The sequence below is a fragment of the Anolis carolinensis genome, chromosome 5 (assembly GCF_035594765.1).
Source record: "Anolis carolinensis isolate JA03-04 chromosome 5, rAnoCar3.1.pri, whole genome shotgun sequence".
Lineage (NCBI taxonomy): Eukaryota > Metazoa > Chordata > Lepidosauria > Squamata > Dactyloidae > Anolis > Anolis carolinensis.
This window is the reverse complement of record NC_085845.1, coordinates 108,101,652-108,124,979: the sequence shown is the minus strand read 5'-3', so window position 1 is coordinate 108,124,979 and position 23,328 is coordinate 108,101,652. Positions and strand designations below refer to the sequence as shown.

Here is a 23,328-nt window from a genome sequence, read left to right as displayed (position 1 = left end):
CACGAGTTCCCCTGGGTTGTTAATTAACTCTAACCTAGAGTCCTTCTATTAATCAGCCCAATAGTGAGAGTCAAGAGATCCAAGCTGCCTGACTTCGCCTGTCAGTTTCCACAGCTTTCCGTTCTCTCTCTCACATACAATCTCCCAACTCCAAAACCAAACTGCTCTCTTCAAACCCTCAAACAGAACTCTCTTCTTCAAACCCTCAAACCAGAACTCCCTGGAGCTCTTTTTTTTTCTGCACTCTAAGACTTGGCTCCTCCCATCTGCTCTGGTTGGCCAATCCTAAGAATCTCTCTCTAAGCTCCTCCCCCTTTCTAACCACACTCATGATGGCTGCCTGGCATTCCTCAACAAAATGGAGGCTGCCTCACTCACTGTTACCAAGGCTTCATCCCAGGCCTAACAGGTAAGGTTCATTACACTTCTCCTGTGTGATAGGGAAAGTGTCACTGCATCAGAGAAGTGTGTGGGGCGTCTGCCATTTTGCCACACTTGTTGGTGAAATGGCACCGGGGGGGGGGGGGGGAGTGTTGTGTGATAAGGTCCTAAAAGCAACAGAGTCCACTGATGAAGAAGCAAGCCGAGTTCTGAGGCAGCAACAGCAAAAGACAGCCTCTTAATGTTCTTCTGTGGTCTTTTGTCTCTTTGCAACTACTGATTAAGATAAAATCTTTCACCAACTTTAAGAAAGATTGGGACTTGTTCATTAACTTTTCACAAGAATGATGGAGGAATTATGAATTAGTGAGGTGTTGTCTAAAGTAGAAGTGTGATAACATTATCATATAAAGGGAGTAGACTGACAAGAGAAAATAACAATCAATTACAGAGTGGGAATTTTGTGGATTTTGTTTGTGTTGGATGTCATCCTGGACTCCAAAAGTCTCCAGTCCCCAATGAGTAGCTAGACTACAAAAACAGGATTAGAATGAGGGATTCCTTTCCCTATTCCCATGCATGCCTTCCTAGAAGGTGGTTTCTGTCTCTCCTTCTCTCCGTTTGGTATTATCTCGTCTCCCATTTGTTGATTTCTGTGAGGTATGAAGTAATTTCCTCCTTATTGCCATCTTGTTCGGGCCTAGGCTTTGACCACATGATTGGCCTCCATTTTCTCTTCTTTTCTGCCTTTTGTCTCCTCCTGTGAGGACGCATCTTGCCATTCTCTAGGCAAGATGTAGCTGCATGCATATTGTTCTGATATCATTCTTTTGCCTTCCTTAGAATATGAAATTTAGAAAGTTAGTTAGCTCCAAGAACATTCTTATCCAGAATGTATTTCTTTTACTTCAATACTTTTGAACTTAGATTTTTGGCTCTGCAATCCTGTGCCATTCTAAGCAACAGAAGCTTATCCCAGCTCACCACATGTACGTTTCTGCTGTGTACTTCTAGCACTCTGCTATATTTTTGGTGAAAAAGAGTTATTTTGAGTCTCAATAGATTCCCAGAAGTTTGTTTGTTTCCCTCTGTGTCTGTTTTCTTCTTGTCTTCCTGTTTTGTTATTTTAAATAATTGCATAGTAGCTTAGTAGTAGTAGATAGTATGTGATTAAGTTTCTAATTGTATATGTTTATTCAATTCGCTTGTATGTTTCTTTTTTTAATAAAATACTTTAAAAAAAGAAAGCAAAGGTGTCACTATCAGTCACTGAGGTGGATAATTTTGGAGTATGTTAAATTTTAGGATTCTGGATATAGTTTCTAACTTTCATTTCAACCTACCGTGCTTAGATTTTTAAAAAAAATCAGTGTCGTAGATCTCTAGTAAAAAGCATTGCACTTACATATTTTTATCTAGATTGACAAAAACTGGGACTTCTTTTGAAGAAAATTTGACATATGGCACCAAACAGATTTTCTTTCTCAGTACATGCTGCCTTAGTACCTCAGTTGTGAAAAACCTACCCAGTGAACTGTACATTGTAATTGGGCAGCTAGCCAGTTGAACAGATGGACATGTTTAGGAAGGAAATTATCAGGTTTGTTCCTCAGGTGTGGGAACTCAGTCTAATTTTTAAAGTATCATGGAACATATGGATGATGACTTCATAGGAATAATGAACTTCATATACATTTCTGCAGGACCAAACAGGCATCTGAAAGATGACATAATTAAGGATATGTGGCATAATTAAAGAAATGCTGCTGGCTTTCTACACTTGTAGGTTAGATTTTGAGGATTTGATTATTTGCAGATTTGATTAATATGATCCCTTTAGGGATCTGTAGGTCCTTTAGTGCAGTGGTTCTCAACCTGTGAGCCCCCAGATGTTTTGGCCTACAACTCCCAGAAATCAGAGCCAGTTTACCAGTTGTTAGGAGTTGAAGTCCAAAACATCTGGGAACCCACAGTTTGAGAACCACTGCAGCGTGACTCTACAGTCAGCTTCTGCCCAACATCGACCATGGAGTTGCATTGGAGAGCTGTTCTCTCAGATTTAAAAATCTGCATTTTTAGTTCATGGTTTATCCATTTTCATGGAGGTCCTGTGCCCTTAATCTCAGTGAGTATAGATGGTTAAACATAATATTTTTGAAATAATTTTGATAGCTGCAACTTTTTTCTTTTGCCACCATTTGTTCTCCATTCTCCATTTTTCCATTACAGTAAAGTAACGGATTTTTTTTTAAATAAACACTGTTTCTTACTCAGACATAGGCTTTCTATTCAAAATCACAAACTCCAGCAAGCTTTCTTCTCACAAGGTTGATGTCTGAGCTAACTAGATGACAGGCACTTGTGCTATTCACACTGGCTTTCTATAGGTATGCAATTCTACATGTCGGGGAGCTTTTATGCCCATTTATAGCAGATTTGTATGTGAACATGGCACAATCATATTGAAACATGGATGCTTCAAGTAGCTTGAAACAGTTGTTTGCATTTCAACTCCCAAAATGGCCCAATGCATTTTTAAGCAATGATTATTTTCTCCATCCCCCGTCCGAATAAATGAAAACTCGTACACAGCGCTAAAGAACCCGACACTGAAGCAATCAGCCAAAGGCATTAACAGTTTTCTGGGCATAAATAACTTCTCAATTGGTAAAATCACTGCTTTCTGGTCTCACATAGGACCAAATGCCCTGGTAGAGACTCATGTACAAAATGGCACATGAAATTCCTGGCTACCATCTGCCCCTGAATTCAGAAGGAGCTGAATGTGGGAAACAGAGACAGAGAGACCTCGCACCAGGTCCATGAGACCAGCGCTGGTGTGAACTAGTATCGATTAAAGAGCCAGGGCTGGCTCCATGTGATCAGGACAAAATCAGGACCAGGCACCCGTTAAAGACTCCTGGGGCTCATAAGAGAGGCTCTCAGTTGGACTCAACTTTATGAGATCCATGCTCAGTCCTGGTCAGTGCACATTTAAGGAGACCTGTCTCCCTGCACTGATCTGGTACTGATCCAGATCATGCAGATTAAAGAGTTAGATCAAAAAATGTAAAATAGGAAAAACTGATTTCACTGGAGGGAAGGATATTAGAGGCAAAGTTGAAGTATTTTGGCCACATCATGAGAAGATAGGAAAGCTTGGAAAAGGTCACGATGCTGGGGAAAATGGAAGGAAAAAGGAAGAGAGGCCGACCAAGGGCAAGATGGATGGACGGTATCCTTGAAGTGACTGGCTTGACCTTGAAGGAACTGGGGGCGGCAATGGCTGACAGGGAGCTCTGGCGTGGACTGGTCCATGAGGTCACAAAGAGTAGGAAACGACTAAGCGACTGAGCAGCAGCAGCAGATTTCTTGGGAGTGTGGTCTGCTACTGGTCCATGACAGGTTGAGGAAGACTTCATAGAAAGGGAAGAGCCCATTGTATTTCATTTTCAGGACCTTGTCCTTGGCGAACTATACATCTTTTTTATTTGGGGTGGGTGGGTGCCGTGTTCAACAACATCAGGAGTGCCTTCATTGTGTGTTCCTACATGGAATATGGTTGGACTGGATGGCCCTTGTGGACGCTTCCAACTCTATGAGTCCATGGTTCTATGTCATCCATAATTTCTTTGTACGTAATCCTTGTTATACTATAGTCATTTTCCTACCCAGACCAAGGTTGACTATGAGCCTGGAGAACCAAGAGTAGGAAATGGTATCTGCAAATCTCCAAGTAGGGAGCAAAGCCCTCTGCTTTCTCTTTTACCAAAACTGGTCAATATAGTCACTTTTTCTTTCTCCTGATGTTGCTTTAAAAACCAATCATGTATATGGCAAAAACCAGCCTTACACGACCATCCTGGTGCCAATTAACTTTGAAATTCCTCATGTTCCTCCAGTGATGATCACACAATTTCCCTATTGCCCTTTGCACTTCTTATTTAGTAAAGCATAACTCCCTGCCTCCATGTTTTCCCCTTCCCTGAAGTAGTGTTATTAGAAATCAGAAGAGCATAGTTTGCCAGTACCGTGTTATGGATTGGTATAATCAACAATTATTCCCTTTTGTAAATGTTAATGGTCCAATAAAAATTTTCAACCTTTGTCAATATCCACAAGCTAATTTTTCCATTGTGCTGAAGCATGCTTCACAATCCGTTATGTGCAATTTCCTCGTGATTAGTACGAGTGCTTTCCACAGATATGGAAAACTGGTTGCTCTACAGATTGGACCAGGTCCCTGAGGTAACTTTATGCAGCCCTTGGCCAAACGTTGACTATTTCAACAAATAATTAGCTGATCTGTTTTTTTTAAAAAAATGTCCATAGTTTTATTTTTAAAGAAACAAAACAGTTATGTGTATTTTTATCTGAAATAAATACAGTGTAGTGGTGTTCTATGCTTTCCTGAGAGAGAACTTCAGGAATCACAAACATTTCTACTCAATATAAAAGATGACTCATATGAACTGAAAGCACATACTCTTAACCTGTAAAGGTCTAACTGGCCAAAGGGCAGATCCACTTTGCTTCCTACAAAGTTTTCTCCATTTCAGGAAAATAGTACATCGCTGAATAATACAGATGATATCTACCCTGGGTTCAGTAAAACTTTAAATATTTGAGACCTGAATACATTTCTTTCTTTTTAGAACCCTCACACATCAGTATGAGAAAGCTATTTTAATGCACTGTTTTAGCAAGTGTGATTTATAGCTTTGAATTGATTTTATACTTATTTTATTGGTTTTAACAAAGATGGACAGATCCATTTATTTGCAATCTGTCAGTTTCACATGGGTATTTGTCAAGGCCATCCATTCCATTTCCCAATCAGTTGTGAGTTAGAGTTCGTAAAAGCCCTATCAAAATCCGTATTATTTTTAATGCATTTTTCATGAAATATACATTTTTAATGATTTTCAAACTAAGCTATGGATTCATCTATAGGGGTTTAACCTAAAATGAATGTTGGTATATATTTTTAGACAATAACTGGATTACAATATTTGGAAAACTGCAAAAACAAAACATTAATTCAATCCTAGTTCTCATAGTAATGTGAGAAATAAAAATAAAAGACTGCTTCAAAATGTGGACTGAACAAAATCCTCAATTATCCATGATTTGAATCCTAGCATTTCCAAAGGAAATATGAGATAACAATTGAAACGAGAATCATTAATTAGTAGGAGCAAATGATTAACAAGTTCTACTAATTGCAATGGGTCTACTCTAGATAGGACAAATGTTGGTTTAAAACCTCTTGAAAAAATGGTAATGATCAATTTCCAGACACAATGCCATTCCTCTTGGTGGCTTCAGAGATAGTTTGAGGCTGCCAAATGCTAACCTTGGAGAGCAATTTAGAACATGTGTATTCAGAAGTAAGCTCATTCATGTGAAGTTTACTACTAAACAAGTGGGGGGATTGCAGTCTGAATGGGTTAAGCATCTGGAAAACACATTCTCTCTGCTGGAATGGAGCCATTTGAAAAATTTGGCTTGCACTCCCCATGGTTGGTTGCCAGCTTCCTCTGGCATATATCCTGGCACATGCCCCCTGCTTATCCTCTGGGAAGGGGAATGATGTGATTGCCAGAGAAAAGGCTGTCGATTTGACAAAGCTTCTTTCTGCTGAAGTAAAGTCTTGGGAGGCATCAGCAGAGTCGAAAAACAAGGAAAGGGTGATGGTGGAGTGAAGAAGGGTTGCAACAGACATGTGAGCTCTGCCATTTGCTTTGAATGTGAGTTTTTGCTCAGCAGCTACTGTGATAGAGCCCTGTTTGTGGTCCCTCTTCAGACAACCATAAGCTGTACATCAGGGCACTGATGAATGTCTTTCAGATGCTCTCTGTATACAAAAGTTCAATTGAAACAAGCTCCAGCTATTTGCATTATTAGAAGTAGGACCAAGAGGAGCTCGCCAGGAAGGGATGGAGGATTTGGATGACTTCATCAAACATAAACCTCCTGGATTGAAAAATAGCATTTTGGGATATTAGATTTTAATACAATCATGTTATAATTAATAATTCATGGCGGAAGATTTGAACATGAAGCAATTATGAGCCGTTCTTATTTTCCCTTCTTGGTTGTTGTATTAATCACCTGGGTGCAGGAAAAGCAGTAGGGGAGGGGTTCATTGTTACCTGACATAATGTTTTAAAATTTAATAAATAAAGCTCCTAAAATACCTACTTTGAAAATGCATGCAAATCATATAAAGTATGCTCTCTTCAGTAGCTTTATAAGAATCGTGTAGTAGCTCATGCTTGGGTCTGTAATTTGGTTCTTCTTCTTTCTAGGTCTCTGGTCTTCCATTTTTGGCCAAAGTACTTGCTCATGCCTTCTGGGACTGGCGGAGTGAAATGGGGCGAATCACCACAGGAGGAGTCAAAGTAATTCATTTACACAGAAATTGCATATTTCATGATGGATCATGAATGCAAAAGAGGGAGGGGTCTCTTGTCAAACAAAAGAAATGCAATTTCATATTTGATACCACATTTTTCTGACCACAGTACCAGTGTCGGGGGGGGGGGGGGGGAAGCCATATAATTTCCCAAGTCATCTATAAACTATTCTAAAAATTATTTTCCCCAAGAGAAAGATCACTTCACAAAAGTTTACCAAAACTCATAAATTAAACATGAGCTAACAATGTGATGTGGCAGCTAAAAAAGTCAATGGGATTTTGGCCTGCATAAATAAGAGTTCAGTGTCTAAATCCAGGGAAGTCATGCTACCCCTCTATTCTGCCTTGGTCAGACCAGGCCTGTAGCGAGGTGGGGGGGGGGGGTTAGGGGTTCAACCCCCTCCCCCCTAAATTTTTCAGGTTATAAAAAAAACTGGTTTACTCATGAATTTTAATTGGTTAACCAAATCCCCATGCTGAGTCTATGAGACGCAAAACATTAAGAGTCCCTCCAGGCACTATCTCAAGCAGATATTTCAAAACCCCTCCCGAATTTTTTTTCTGGCTATGGCCCTGGGTCAGACCACATCTGGAATACTGTGTCACCACAGTTGAAGGGAGATGTTGACAAGCTGGAAGATGTCCAGAGGAGGGTGCCTAAAATGATCAAGGATCTGGAGAACAAGGCCTATGAAGATCGGCTGAAAGAGCTGGGGATGTTTAGCCTGAAGAGAAATCTGAGAGGAGACATGATGGCCATGTATAAATCTGTGAGGGGAAGTCACAGAGAGGAGGGAGCAAGAGTGTTTTCTGCTGCCCTGGAGACTAGGACGCAGAACAATGGCTTTAAACTACAGGAAAGGAGATTCTATGATTCTATTTAAAGTTGGCCTTTCACACCGATGTTATCATTCTTCTACCTTGCCCCAGATATGCATTTCTCAATAGGGCAACTTCTGGGAGTTATGCAAGTTCCAACACTTGCATGAGCAGTGGGGAAATCAACCTAACATATACATTTCATAGAATCATAGAATCATAGAATAGTAGAATTGGAAGAGACCTCATGGGCCATCCAGTCCAACCCCCTGCCAAGAAGCAGGAAATAGCATTCAAAGCACCCCAAAGAGATGGCCATCCAGCCTCTGCTTAAAAGCCTCAAAAGAAGGAGCCTCCATCACAGTCCGGGGGAGAGAGTTCCAGACATTTGTTGGCCAGCATGCATACCATTACACTCTACAGTCCCTATATGCTATAGAAGTTTTAGAATTTTCAAAAATGTGAAAACATTTCTTTAAAGGTATGGGACCAACACCTGTTTCCATATTCTACTTTATTTTTAATAAGGCAGACAGCTACCTCCAAAATACAAAGGGATAGCTAAGGTATGAGTTTGGGTCCAGGTTACCCACAGGATCTCTTTTTTCCCGTACAATCTGCCTCTTAGGACACTGAGGTCCTCTGAGGGATGCTTACGTCAACCAGCAAGTACCCAATTGGAAACCTTCACCCAGAGAAACTTTTCATTGGCCACCCTACAACTGTGGAATGATCTGTTGGAAGATATCTGAAAGCTAAATGAGCTGTCAAAATTTAAGACCCAATTGAAGACCCATCTCTTCTGGCAGACCTACTCAGTCAACATTGAATCATGTGTTTTTAATTTGCATTCTATTACTTCAATATATTGATTTTTGTATCCTGTGTTTGGTGTATTTTTATAATGGTGTGTTTTTATCTATCTTATTGTATATATTTTATGTTCATATGTTTTGACTTTGTTGTACCCAGCCTCTAGCCATTAGGAGAGGCAGGTAACAAATATAATGTATTATTATTATTATTATTATTATTATTATTATTATTATTATTATTATTTATTGTTGTTGTATGACACAGCAAACAAGATAGATATGCTGGATTTTGTTTACTTCAAATTATTGCAAAAGCTCCACACTTTCTTCTGGTTGAATCTGTTCCACCATTCCAAGTGTTGCTGGAGTCTCTGCTGCTGTCTGTGCTGTGGTCTAATGGTAATTTGCTTTGCAGATTATCTGGATTTCTTTGAGTTCAACTTCACTGAACACTTTGTTTCTGATTATGAATCTTCGTTGGTCAGCCAGTCGGGGTTCTGTTATCTGTGAGTCAGGGTATTCTTGTTTCCATAGCTGATGCATCCTTTTTTGGTAGCCACGCTTTTGAGGTTCAGATTTGTAATAGCATTTTATAACTGTGCGGTTTTCTGGCATTGTATATGTCTGCTGCTTCTGTGACTGTTCATTTGTATTTTGATTCCGTAGCCCACTTGTTGATGGATGTCCCGAATCAGCAGCATCCACCGCGGTCCTTTTTATCCTGGGCGACGACGCGAGCGAGTATAGACTTCGTTTTGGTTTGATTCTCCATAATGCTAATGGGTTAGGTGCTCTTAGTTCCACTCCTCAGCTGAGGCCTCTCTGGCTTGGTTGGACCTGCCGGTAGTTACACTACCGCAAGCACAGCTCTCAGTCATCATTGGAGTAGTTAAGCCCCTCCACCACGGCAAGGTGGCACCTACGGGGGGGGGGGGGGGGTGTGTTGTTGTTGTTGTTGTTGTTGTTGTTGTTGTTATTATTATTATTATTATTATTATTATTTACTACTACTACTACTGAGGAAGTTCAAGAAATGATCCAGCACTCTATGGCATTAATATATTTTTTGCAACCTAAAAATGGGCCCATGATGTGAATGAAAATTCTGTCAGAAGTGCTTTTGGGAATGTAGATTCTGTTTTTACTCTTTTCATACACTCTAGGTTCCTGCAAGAAGGAAAACCACACTATACCGAACAGCAGAGGAAAGTAAACCTTAATCCTTGCTTTAACAAACAGGTATCCCCGAGGAAACTAATTACTGATCCACAAGGCCAAGCATATACCCATTTTTAGTTTTGTTTCTTATCTGGCTATTCACAATCAGTGTTTTAATTTTCTTCCTTAATTGGCATACTTCTAATGCAAAAGGAAATGCTCATGCACCCTTTCCCTTTTCAATAAGCCAGAAACAAAGTGTTAATGTTATTAAATATGTACAGTGTCAGAGTTTCACATCACGTGGGTTTAATTAAGTTTTAGCTAATTCCCTTTATCTTGTCATAGTAATTACAGCTATCCAAAGTTGTGTCACATTAAATATGGGGAAACAGCATTCGAGCATCACTGGCCGAGGAACGCAGTCATTACGACCTGTCTTGCGAAATTAAACCAGAGAGATGGATCAACAGCATATTTTGCCACTTTCTTTGATAAATTATGAGAAAGGTGAGGGAAAGTGCTAATGGGCCAACACGGACCACTGCAAACAAAGCCTAGAGGGAATACGGCAGGCCACATGAAAACAGTTGCCTCTGGCATCGATAGTGACAAATGCAATGACACCGCAGGGTACACAGGGATTTAAAAGACATGATGAGGCTAATGCAAGCCTGTGGCGCACTGTTTTGATCCTGGTAATTGCCCTCAGATTGGAACATAAGGTCCACAGGTTATCCCATCTTTAGCTGTCATTTCTGAATGCAAAGCTCTGCTGCAAAACTAGCTAAGACTTTTCCTGGAAACTGGAGGGCTGTCACATCGGAAGGGCTATTGGCTACCTAGCTGACCCTATAGCAGGCAGTTTCAGGTAAATCTATATTTTGTCCAGCCTCTATACTATAAAATTTTGTTTTTATGTCCCTATTATTTTTCCCCAAGTAGCTATTCATATACACCAAAAGGAAATACCATATTTACTTGAGTCTAATGTGCAATCGAATCTAATGCATATCTCAATTTTCAAAACTCTGAAACCCAAAAATCTAATGTGCACCCTAATTTTGGGAAGGTAATTTAGTCAAAAAAGGTGAGCATTAGAATCGAGTAAATACAGAGATCCTTGCATGAAGGATGGGACATAGATATTTACCCATTGGGTCATAACAATTTAACATTAAACCAAGATTTGTTGATATGATTTTGACAATCATTGTTTCAGTAGGAAAACTTGCAGCTTGATTTTCCAGTTCTTGCTTTAGCATGCACATGAAAGTGAATGATCACATATTTGTTGATTTTATTACTATATTCCACTTTAACAAATCCAAGTGGCTTAAAGCTGTTTCCAAGTAGATACTTACGTGCTTATTGACCAACTTGAAGCCTGATGAGATATGAATATAATGTGGTATTTAAAATATTGGTCAAGTTGTTCAATAACACTAACAATACAGGTTGAATTAGTTAATATCAACCTATGTATCTGTTCGGGAACCTCTTCAACCCACTTGGAGTTTATTAAAACAAGATATACAGTAGAGTCTCACTTATCCAAGACTCGCTTATCCAAGGTTCTGGATTATCGAAGGCATTTTTGTAGTCAATGTTTTCAATATATCATGATATTTTGGTGCTAAAATTGTAAATACAGTAATTATAACATAACATTACTGCGTATTGAACTACTTTTTCTGTCAAATTTGTTGTATAACATGTTTTGGTGCTTAATTTGTAAAATCATAACCTAATTTGATGTTTAATAGGCTTTTCCTTAATCCCTCCTTATTATCCAAGATAGTCGCTTATCCAAGGTTCTGCCGGCCCGTTTAGCTTGGATAAGTGAGACTCTACTCACCATTGAATGAGAACCTGCGTGTTGCAGTAGTTTGAACACTGCACTGTGTCTCTAGAGACTAGAGTTCGAATTTTTGCTCACTATGAAAACCCACTGGTTTTCCTTTGGCAAGCCACAGTGAAAACAGACTCAACCCTTCGCTGAATAAATATGACCAAGAAAACCCCATGGTATGGTAGCCATAAGTCGGAAATGACTTGAAGGTTCTCAACAACAATAACAAATTATTTGATATATGTACTTTGCCTGTTGGATGGGATGGGCTATCTTTTGGAAACTAAAACATGAATTAAATGCCTCCACAAGTGTTCTCTTTCTTCAGAGAACCCTTTGACTATTGACCAGTGTCCAGGCTCACTGGACCTCATTGTAGCCCTGCTTAAATTGGGACCTGAAGCATTAGATAGAAACTATTCTTCCAGAAAGCTGGTCCATCTATACAGGCCTTTTCATTGTACACCCTTTGTCAAGTTTTCAAAGAACCATAGGTGATGCTGGTGAGAAAACTACAGCTCCACAGGTTAGAGCTAATTGAAGCTGGTTACGATACCGGCTCATGCTCATCTCAGAAATTAAAATCTATTACAATAGCAGCACAACAATACCTCTGAAAACCCATTAAAATAAAAACAGTACCACCACTGTGTAATACTGAGCCCGTGACCAGTTCAGAAGTTCTATTATTTAAGAAAACGCCACTCTTGAAAGTCTTGCTTACTCAGCTCACTCCAGCATCTGTTCCAATCAGCAATTTGACGTTTAGTACCTGAGAATGTGCTCTCCCCTTCCCCCAAGATTGCAAGCTCAACAGAATGTAGAGAGGCATGAAGTTTCATAACTCTTTCTGCCTAATGCAATAGCCACAGAAAATCTAGGTTATAGCTCCGCCATTAGCTGCAAAACCAAATCAGTCTGTGTGTGTGTGTTTTAAAAATAAAAAAACAACATCTCATAAAGCTTTCTAAATGGAAGTCATTTTATTTTTTAAAAAATAACCACCATTTGAAAAGCTTTGGAAATACTGATAACCTCCCAAAAATAACTACTGAAATGTATATTAGCTACTGAATATTTAGCAAATATTTTGTTTCCATGTGAACATCTGTTTTAACATGGATTGAAAAGCTGTGTTTTTCACATTTATTGAGAATGTTTAATTAAATATGTGCAGATAGCTGTGAGCCTGATCACAGTGATGCCAACTGAATTTTGTGGGAGTAAAATACCTATACTGCAGTTAAGGGCCCAGATGAAAAGATGCCGTGCCACCAACCGCCCCTTCCTTAGGACACCTCAGACCTATGGTATTCCAAATATAATTTGACTTGTTATAAATGGTCCTCCTTTTCTAGCACCCTTTACAGACATACCTCAATTAACAAAGTATCTGACAAAGAAACTTTCATTATGAAGTCTTTTAATGCCTACACAACCCTCCTTTTCTCCTCATTGTCTGTCCAGCTTAGTTGGAAAAAGCTGGAGTCTATTCTAGAATACCCTACTGTAGCTGTGTGCGCCTATATACATCAGGAAAAGTAAATAGTCCCTCACTCTAGAATCCCTTACTGAGCACGTTTAACATGCAAAACTGGAAGAATAGATAACTCTGCTTAACCAGAACCCCAATGTGTCCCACCCCAAGCATGTAAGAAAAAGAGCACAGATCTATATATATATCTATATATTTGGCCAACAAAATGGAAATCACAAGAAAGGTTAAACTTGGTAGGAAACATCAATCATCATATTCGATGACTCATGTCTGAGGACGGCGTTCCAAGTGTAGGGGCTTGGCGGTGGGTCCATAGGTGACTGTGGAGAACTATTCTTGATCCGCATGCTCTTCCTTGGCGAGGATATTGGTTTCCAGATGGAAGGCGGTCCCGGTCAGGGTTGCCTTGGCATGCCTTCCTCTTGCCACATTTTCTCCCTTTCGCCTTCCATTTGTGCCTCTTGGAATTCCACAGTACTGTTGGTAACAGCTGACCTCCAATTAGAGTGCTCAAGGGCCAGGGATTCCCAGTTCTCAGTGTCTATTCCAGTTTTTAAAGTTGGCTTTAAACCCATATTTAAATCTCTTTTCTTGTCCACCAACCTTCCGTTTTCCATTCTTCAGCTGAGAGTAGAATAACTGCTTTGGGAGACGGTGGTTGGGCATTCAGATGTGGCCAGTCCAGTGTAATTGATTTTGGAGGATCAGTGCTTCAATGTTGGTGGTCTTTGCTTCTTCCAGCACACTGATGTTTGTCCAGCTGTCTTCCCAAGAGATTGCAGCATAGGAAATCTCAATACATACATTTTGGAAGAGTTTCCAAGTAGTTTCTAGACGGTCAGAAATGTCTTTTTGTTGTTGAGTTTTTACTTATGCCAGATTTAGGTGATCTGGGTGTTTTCAATTCACATGTGCATATTGTTGGATTAACCGTTTGCTGAAACTTTTTTGTGGCACAGGAACTAATTCCTATTCTTTTCATGTCACTTCTGCATTTGGTACCAAAATTGCTGTTAATACAAATACTTACTACATTAACGATGATAATGCCTTTACTAGGTAGTTTGACTTATTTGACTCTGCAGAAATGTGGGACCAGGAAATATTGGACCGAGGGATTGCATGCCATCATGGGGACACACTTTGTTGTACCCGAGATGAAATTAATATCAGGATCTTCTAGAGTCAACAACTAAGGGCCCTTCCACACAGTAATATAACCAAGGATATTAAGGCAGATAATACACAATATCTGCTTTGAACTGGGCAATATAATCCAATTCAATGTGGATTTTATACATCTGTGTGGAAAGGGCCTAAGATGCAGCCAAACAGCTATGTCTCTGAGCTCTGGGAATTATTATTTAGGTAACCCAATAAATTTTATATGTACTTTAGGATCAATGCTTGAGATTAAAAGATGAAGAACATTTCTATTGCATAGGATGTGGGACATACATTTCCTATGCCAGCTTCCTATTAAAGGGAGACAGGAAGATCTACCCAAGATTAATGATTACATTTATGTGTTTCACTTTCATTTGGACTACAGCCAATTTGGGTAGAAATGCAATACAAGAATCTTGCCAGTTATGGACAATTTCTCAGCATACTTTCTGATGGGAGGATAGGGGTAATTATGTTGGGCATCAGCCACACCTGTCCTCCATCTGTTTTTCTGCAGTTTTATTTAGTCAAAACTTAATTTGAAAAAAAATGCTTGTATTATCTAAAATGAAAAAATGTGAAGGCATGGGAACATGAGTGAATGACTGGTCCTGTAAGGCATTTAATGAAGAGGTAAAGCATTTATCTGCATGTAAGACTTTTCACATTGTTGTCAAGCTACCACACACCCCTCCAAAATTAATTTAGACATTTAAAAAACCTCACACAAGATATATTTTTTCTTATTTTTAAAAACCTTTTCCACTCTAAGTTTTGCAGTTCCAAAGCCACTAAAAGGTCCGGGAGGACCCAGCAGCTACTGTACCCCAAACTAAACCCTTTAGTAAATGTACTAAATAATATGTTTGTGTAATTTACATTAATTGTGTGCTGTGTTAATTTTAAGTGCCCAGAAGCTTATAGTTCCCACTGAAGTGAAGGCTAAAACAAAGGTGAATGAATTATCCTTTTAAAAGAACAGCCAAGCTTATGAATATCCAGCATTATCACCATTTGTTTTCCTTGCCTTGCACCTTTGTCTTTTTGGAACTGGACACTTAAGTCAATCAAGGAGTCATCTGCATACCCACATTATCATCTTCTTCAGTTTCTAACCCCTCACAGAGGCATTTCTGTAATGGACTAGATTTTTAAACCAACGAATAATCAGTTCTTCTTCCCACCATGGGAATACCTTTCTCTTATCTGTGACAAAAGAGAAACCCCTGGCCAATCCCTGCATGGATCCTAGTCAGTCCGTTTCTCAGCCAGTTGGGGAGGCACGGGAAGGCTGAATAGCTGTCAAAATGTATAAAATGTCTTGCATCTTACTGTGAAAGTATGCTTGTACTTTTTCAAGTGATGGCTTAGTACTTGCATCCCTTCTGACCAAACTGCAATAAACCTCTGTAGTTTGCCTTCAAACCCTGAGTGCTTTGTTCTACGTTCTGGCTGATCTGGTTTAGTGGAAGCTCACCAGGCATGGACTCTCTAACCATGGTCCTAGCTGAAATCACTACAACATGAAAAGTTGGCATATGGCAGTTGAAAATTGCAACTCTCTTGAAGGCAAGCAGAGAAAGTTGGAGTAGTATCCTAAAGTTGTTAGCCCCCTCATTTTGTTTATGTTTCTTTCTATTAACTCTTCTTTAGTAGCTCATCTTCCCAAGGAGAAACATGAGCAATCAATCAATTAGGAGGGGGGGGGGAGAGAGAGAGAGAGAGAGAGAGAGAGAGAAAATGTCCACTAATTTCTTTGGGCAGTTTTTTTTTCAAAATAATACTACAAAATACAAGCACAAGAGGAAAACAACATTTTAAAAATACTTTTTAAAAGCAAGGCTAAAATCAGGAACAGAGCGTATGTCCGATCTAAAAATAAGCCCTTTTGAAATATTTAATTAAAACCATGCTGGGAAAAGAAAAAAGGTGTTCACTGCGGTTGAAAAACCATAATGTTGGTGTCATGGCAAGCATCTCTAGGGCATGGTATTCCATGTTGGTTGCTAACACTGAAAAGGCACTAGCCACCTATGTAGTAGCCAACTACCTGTTATTACATGGCTGAAGAGTAAGTGATTCCAGAGAGAATCCCATGAGATTACGTTAGGATCCAGGTAAGTATATCTGGGATGAGACAGTCTTTAAAGTAACTTGACTCAAGCTGTTACAGATTAATACCCACATTTTGAATTGAGCCTAGAAACTCACTAGAAGCCAGTACAGATAAAATAGCTGCAGTAATAATCCCATTCAGCTTTTTTTGTAGACAGAGGAACATCAAGCAAAAGAAAGCTTTCAGAATTATCTATGATATAGGTCTGACTTACACGTTACATAGAATAAATCAGAAGATCAAGGAGGCACAAATGTGAATTATGCTATTCCAAATTAAAGGTCTCTTTTTCATAGTTAGTTCAATGTTTATCTAAAGGCTGACAAAATGCAATAGTAAATAAATAATAAAATAAATGAAACTATGTTTAATACTAGTTCCTTGGAAAGAAAACCTTCATCATAGCGTAACCTTGTGCCAAAGGACAAAGGTTTATGTGGATCTTTCTTCCTGATGTAATAGCTTTTAACATATATTAAAAATGTTTTTATAAGTTAAAAATTATTTTTTGTTTTGGGTTTTCATATAATTAATATAGGGGAATATTCTAGAATTCTGCTTCCTCACAAACCTCTGAATTCTCATAGTGTGCGTACAGAGTTAGATTGGTGGGGTTGTACCTCAAATGGAACTCAAAACAGCTATAAAATAAAAGCAAACTGGCCCTCTGTGCAGCAATTCCTTTGGCAAAAAATGAGTCCCACAGTATGAGTGAGATTCCAAAATGGAATGGAGGAAGCAAAACGATGGGAGTCCAAACCAATGGATGGCCCAGGCCAATAACTGCTAAATGCTGCCAATGGCCCCATTACACAGGGTAGATTAAATGAATCTGCTTTAGCAAAATGTCAAAGGGAAACCCTAAAGTGTTGGCAGCGTGATGAATGAGACCATAAACTCAGCTATCTCAAGCCTGGAAATGAATGAAGCAATCTTGGCAGAAATTGACCAAAGCCTACGGAATCGGAAAAGAGGGTGATAATACTCACAAAAGAGATAATCAGGATTATAATGTCATTTAATGGTGTTGCCTTTGACTTAAAGAAGAACTGGAGCAGTCTTTTATGTTTTGATAAAAAAAAAAAACGAAACCTTTCAGGATCAAGCTTATGATACAGCAGTCTGGAGTGGCTTGCTTAAAGGAGCACTATAAAGGAAATGGGGGGATAGGCAAAGGCCATAACTGATGTCCAGGTTCTGTAGTCAAGCATCTTAAAGAATTGTACCTATATAGTAGTGATGGTGACATTTTAGCTTTGTCTCTAGGGCCTGAATCTCTTTCATTTGGATCTGAAGCAGGCATCAAACTACAGTAGAGTCTCGGATAACCAAGCTGCTCGGATTGCTAGGAGGCCCTATTATCCCTTCCGGCAATCCGGTTAAGGGAAGCGCCCGTGAGCGCTGCTGCCTAGCAATGCTCACGGATGCTTCCCAAGGGGCAAGGGCTCACCGAGGGACGTCTCCCTGGATCTCCCTCGGCCAGGCCCTTCCTCCAGCAAGGGCCTGGCCAAGAAAAACCCGCAGCATGCTCCTCATCTTTCAGAGGGACAGGCCCTTGCTGGAGCTTGCTCTGGATCTCCCTCTGCCAGGCCCTTGCTGGAGGAAACTTTTTCCTCCAGCAAGGGCCTGGCCGAGGAAGATCCAGGGAGAGCCCTCGCCACTTGGGAAGCACCCCACAAGTGGTGCTGCATAGCAGAGCCCGTGAGGTGCTTCCCAAGGGGCGAAAGCTCGGCCCATGGAAACACCCCACGAGCGCTTCTGCAGCGATCGCAGGGCGCTTCTATGGGCCAAGCCCTTGCCGATCACGGGGTGCTTCCGGATTGCTTCCTCCCCCCTCTCCTTCTCTCGAGCTCCCTTTGCTCAAGAGAAGGAGAGGGAGAGGGAGGGGCGCCCCCAGCGGCGCCTCGGATAATATGGAGGCTCGGTTAACCGGGGCTCGGTTAACCGAGACTCTACTGTATGTTTACTGCCTAGATTTCACTAAAGATTTTATCACATGAATCAGTTATACCACTGCAGTTGTGCTATCATTGGTAGTTATTACATACCGGGTAAAGCACCTCAAATATTGCACCTCTCTTTGCTCCTACAATTGTGCAGATTCATCAATTTATGGTCCTGCAATCATACTTCCACATATCCTCATCATCCCACCTTCCTGCACTACCACTGTTTTTATTTTTTTATTTTTGAGTTATTTGCAATTTCAGCTTTGAAAAAAAAGCTTACACAAATATAATATAATAGATAAAATGAAAATTGACATCTTTTGAAATAGCAAGGATGAGGAGGAGACTCCCAGCCTTTACTGCTGGCAGCCCAGCACAGAAGGGACCAATTGCACCAGAGTAAGTGACAGGACCATTGTGGGCTTGGGACCTACTGAGAGCTTTTACTGATTAACAGTTAAGGATGGGAGAATCATGGGGAGAAGGTAGACAGGCAATAGAATCCACACGGTTTATCCGCCTTGTGTGATAAAGTTCTGGAAGAACTCTTGAAATTGGGGTTTGTGCCAAATGCATTCGTTTTTTTCCCTGTGGTGCCGTTTGGACGCGCCAGGGGAAAACGTGACAGGGCACACACTTTAGGTACTGTCTGAATGCGCCCTTAGAGAACTGTGCTATAACATTTCAATAGTGTATGCATCCCTTTTCCAAGAGGTCATAGTATTTGCCAACTATAAACATGTTGATAAGAATTTTGATCAAAGACAGTAAGACAAATAATAGCTGTGTGTACTTTTAAAAGGATCTTAAAGTATCATTTCCCATTCTGTAAGTTAATTATGCTTTTGTTCCAATCACTTCTTGTCTGACAGGTTTTCTAAATAATATGAAATCCTGCTAACCTGTTTGACTGGAAACAACAGTGGGGTGAATATACAAGCAGTACGGCTTCTTTCCAATGGCCTTCAACTTTGTTGTGTGCTGTTATAATTTTCTTGTAAACAAAAAGGTTCTGTATTTCTCTTAAGCAAGGTAACAATGTGATGGGGGAGAAAATATTGTCTATCTAGTCTGAGCTTTGAAATTAGCTTGAAAATTAATTTGTTAACGTGGACTATTACACTTGGGGGATTTCCTTTAATGTCATTGATTTTGATAACTGAAATAGTTTAATTTGTTGGATTAACGTTGTTTGATTCATTACTTAGAACTTTGGTTTCCAAAACCATCAACTGAGTTTACAGATAAAGATATGGAGACTGACACCTCTGTTGTTTGTTGTTATTTGCCATCAAATTGATTTCAAATTATGGAAACCCCAAAAACATACAGCTATGAACCCCTAAAGACACATTTGACCTTTTAGTAATTGGCTCCTTCAATAATGTTATTTTTCTCATTTTAAAGTTATCTTCCCTTTCTCCCCAAAATGGACAGCAATGTCCCTAATTAGATTGTTGGCTGGGATGGAATGAAGCCAACAAGTAGCCCAGGTACTGATAAATACATGATCCTTAAATGATTCTCAAATGTCTGCTCCAGCATTTATTTATTTATTTACATCATTTTTACCCCGCCTTTCTCCCCGGGGGGACTCAAGGCGGCTTACAATAAATAGGCAAAAATTAAATGCCTAAAAATAGTGTACAAAACAACAATTCATATAAAAGCAGATACCATTACAAAATAAAATCACATTATATAAAATTTTAAACATATCCAAGATTAAAATCCATTCATCCAGAAGCCTCAACATAAGTCTTGGTACAGGTCATGTAAAATTCATGTTCTCATTCATTAAAAGCTTGTGTGCACAACCATGTCTTTAAGGCTTTCCTGAAGCCTAGGAGAGTTGGTATTTGCCGTATGTTGCTGGGGAGGGTGTTCCACAGCCGAGGAGCCACCACCGAGAAGGCCCTGTCCCTCGTTCCTACCAGCCGTACCTGCGAGGCTGGTGGGACCGAGAGAAGGGCCTCCCCTGACGATCTAAGAGTTCTAGAAAACTCATAGGGGGAGATACGTTCAGACGGGTAAGATGGGCCAGAACCGTTTAGGGCTTTGTAGTTCAAAACCAGCACTTTGAATTGGGCTCAGTAGCATATCGGCTACCGGTTATTAATCTGGCTGCCGCCCGTTGTACTAGTTGGAGCTTCTGGGCCGTCTTCAAAGGCAGCCCCATGTAGAGTGCGTTGCAGTAGTCCAAACGGGATGTAACCAGAGCGTGGACCACCGTGGCCAAGTCAGACCTCCCAAGGTATGGGCGCAGCTGGCACACAAGTCTTAGTTGTGCGAATGCTCCCCTGGCCACCGCCGAGACCTGGGGCTTCAGGCTCAGCGATGAGTCCAGGAGAACACCCAGACTGTGGACCTGTGTCTTCAGGGGGAGTGCGACACCATTCAACACAGGCTGTAACCCTATACCCTGTTCAGCCCTACGACTGACCAGGAGGACCTCTGTCTTGTCTGGATTCAATTTCAATTTGTTCGCCCTCATCCAGTCCGGCACAGCGGCAAGACACCAGTTCAGGACCTGAACAGCCTCCTTAGTGACAGGTGGGAAGGAGTGACAGAGCTGGACATCATCTGTGTACAGATGACACCGCACCCCGAAACTCCTGATGATCTCTCCCAGCGGCTTCATGTATATGTTGAACAAAATGGGGGACAGTACTGAACCCTGCGGGATCCACAAGTCAATGGCTGTGGGGCCGGGCAGGTGTTTCCCAGTAACACCATCAGGGAACGACCCTCCAGAAAGTCCTGGAGCCACTGTAAAACAGTACCTCCGAGACTCATCCTGGCAAGGCATCCCAGAAGGATACCGTAATCAATGGTATTGAAGGCTGCTGAGAGCCTCCAGCAGAACCAGCAGGGACACACTCCCCCTGTCCAATTCCCAGCGTAGATCATTGACTAAGGCGACCAAGGCTGTCTCAGTACCATGCCCGGACCTGAAGCCAGACTGTGCCGGATCTAGAAAATCAGTGTCATCCAAGAATGCCTGGAGTTGTGCGGCCACCACACGTTCCACGACCTTGCCCAAAAAGGGGAGATTGGAAATAGGCCAATAGTTATCCAGTGATAGCTTCTTTAACAGCGGTTTGATTACAGCCAATTTTAGGCTCGCTGGAAATATGCCTTCCCACTCGGCCAAACCCCCTCTGGCTTCCTTTATCAGCCAGGATGGGCAGGGGTATGCATGTGGTAGCCCTCACCTCTCCAAGCACCTTGTCCACATCCTCAGGCTGAACCAATTGAGACGAATCTATCAAAATAGGACAAGCAGGTGCACTTGTTACATCCTCGGAGACTGCCGTTAATATGGTGTCCAAGCCAGAACGGATCAAAGCGACTTTGTCCGCAAAGAACCGAGCAAATGCTTCACAGCGGGCTGGCGAGTTGTCAGGGATCCCGTCTTGGGGGACGGGATATAACAAACCTCTGACAACTCGGTACAGCTCCGCCAGATGGTTCTGTGTGGATGCAATATTAGCTGCAAAGAAAGAGTTCTTAAGATAAGAGCATAGCTGTGTTCGGTTTGACTTGTTTGGCTTTGAATTCCACACGCGCTCTAGTCCCCTCTTTTTAGGCCTTAGGCATCCTAGCTATGCTAGATTTGTTGGCCATGCTCTAAAACATTGATTCCCAAAGTGGGCGCTACCGCCCCCTGGTGGGCGCTGCAGCGATCCAGGGGGATGGTGATGGCACCTATTAGGACACGGAGGCGGGGCCAGAGGAGGGGAGGGGCCTCTTCCCAAGTGTCGGAGACAGGGCTGAGCCCCTGAGGCGCCTGTTAGGACACAGGGGGCAGAGCTAGAGGAGTGGGAGTGGTTTCTTCCCAAGAGCCCGAGACAGGGCTGAGAATCTATACCTCCCCTGAGGCTCCTGTTGGGACACATAGGGCAGAGCTAGGGAATGAGGCAGGGCCTCCTTCCAAGAGCCCGAGACAGGGCTGAGTCTTTATACATCTCCTGAGAGGCCTTTTAGGACTAAAGGACGGGGCTATGGGGGGAGCCTCTTCCCAAGAGCACAAGACAGGGCTGAGCCTCTGTATAACTCCCCTGAGACGCTTGTTAGAACATGGAGCGGGGTATAGAGTTTCAGCCCCATCAGGCACTTGGGAAGAGGCCTCGCCCCCTCCTCTAGCCCCACCCCCTGTGTCCTGGCAGGCACCACAGGACAGGGATAGAAGCTCAGCCCTGCCTCAGAACTCGTAACTCCACCTATCCCAGTCCTGGCCGCCCATTTGTGGCCCCACCCATCTCCCCCTCCCAGCCCTGTATAATCGCACTGAATTTAAACATTCAAAGGATATGTTCATTATCACCTCATCAGCCTTATATATGCTGACTACCTTGGCCCAACAACACAAGCAGAAGTCTTTGAAACAGTTGAAAGCCAACTCACTAATGCCTTGAAAGATCTTTCCAACTACTACAAAGATAACTACCTGAAGCCTAACCCTGCCAAGACACAAGTGTGTGCTTTCCACCTACATAACTGTTAAGCCAACAGGAAATTGAAAGTTACTTGGGAAGGCCAAGAGCTCGAACACTGTTTCCATTTTAGTTTCACCTTAGATTGAACACTAACATATAGGAAACACTGCATGAAACCAAGCATAAAGGTGCTGCACGCAATAACATCCAGCAGAAACTTCCTGGCAAAGCATGGGGTGCAGACCCAAAATTTATAAGAACATCAGCCCTGGCCTTTTCTTACTCAGCTGCTGAGTACGCCTGTCCTGTCTGGCACAAGTCTGTCCATGAGAAGCAGGTGAACATAGCACTGAACGGAACATACTGAATATTCACAGGATGCCTTAAACCTACACCTGTTGATAAACTCTACAAGCTAGCTGGCATTCCCCCCCCCCCCCCGCCCCATGTGCGACGGGAAGTTGCTGCTAATTGTGGGAGAAATAAGGTTGAACACTGAGAAAGCCATCTGCTGCATGACTATCAGCCTCCTCCCAGTAGACTCAAATCAAGGAAAAGCTTCATGAGAACCACCAATCATCTTAATGTTCTCCCTGAAACAGCAAGAGTATCCCTCTGGGCAGCTAAACCAAGCAATCTCAACTGGATTGCCCCCCCATGAGGGTTTACCTCCAGGGGCAAACCAAGAATGGGCAACTTGAAATCCCTGAACA

General features: G+C 41.5%; 2 long non-coding RNA genes across 3 annotated transcripts in view; one reads left to right on the top strand and one right to left on the bottom strand.

Annotated features, from left to right (window-relative positions):
* LOC134299381 (uncharacterized) overlaps positions 1-23,328 on the bottom strand; it is a 38,502-nt gene that overhangs the window by 7,584 nt on the left and 7,590 nt on the right. The gene's annotated exons all lie outside the window — the stretch shown is intronic.
* Positions 321-19,665, top strand: LOC134299380 (uncharacterized). 2 transcript variants are annotated; one of them, XR_010006570.1, is made up of 3 exons: positions 321-409; positions 6,693-6,785; positions 19,049-19,665. It is a non-coding gene; the product is annotated as an uncharacterized LOC134299380 (long non-coding RNA). The 2 variants fall into 2 exon arrangements; XR_010006569.1 differs by lacking the exon at positions 19,049-19,665 and adding an exon at positions 8,250-9,353.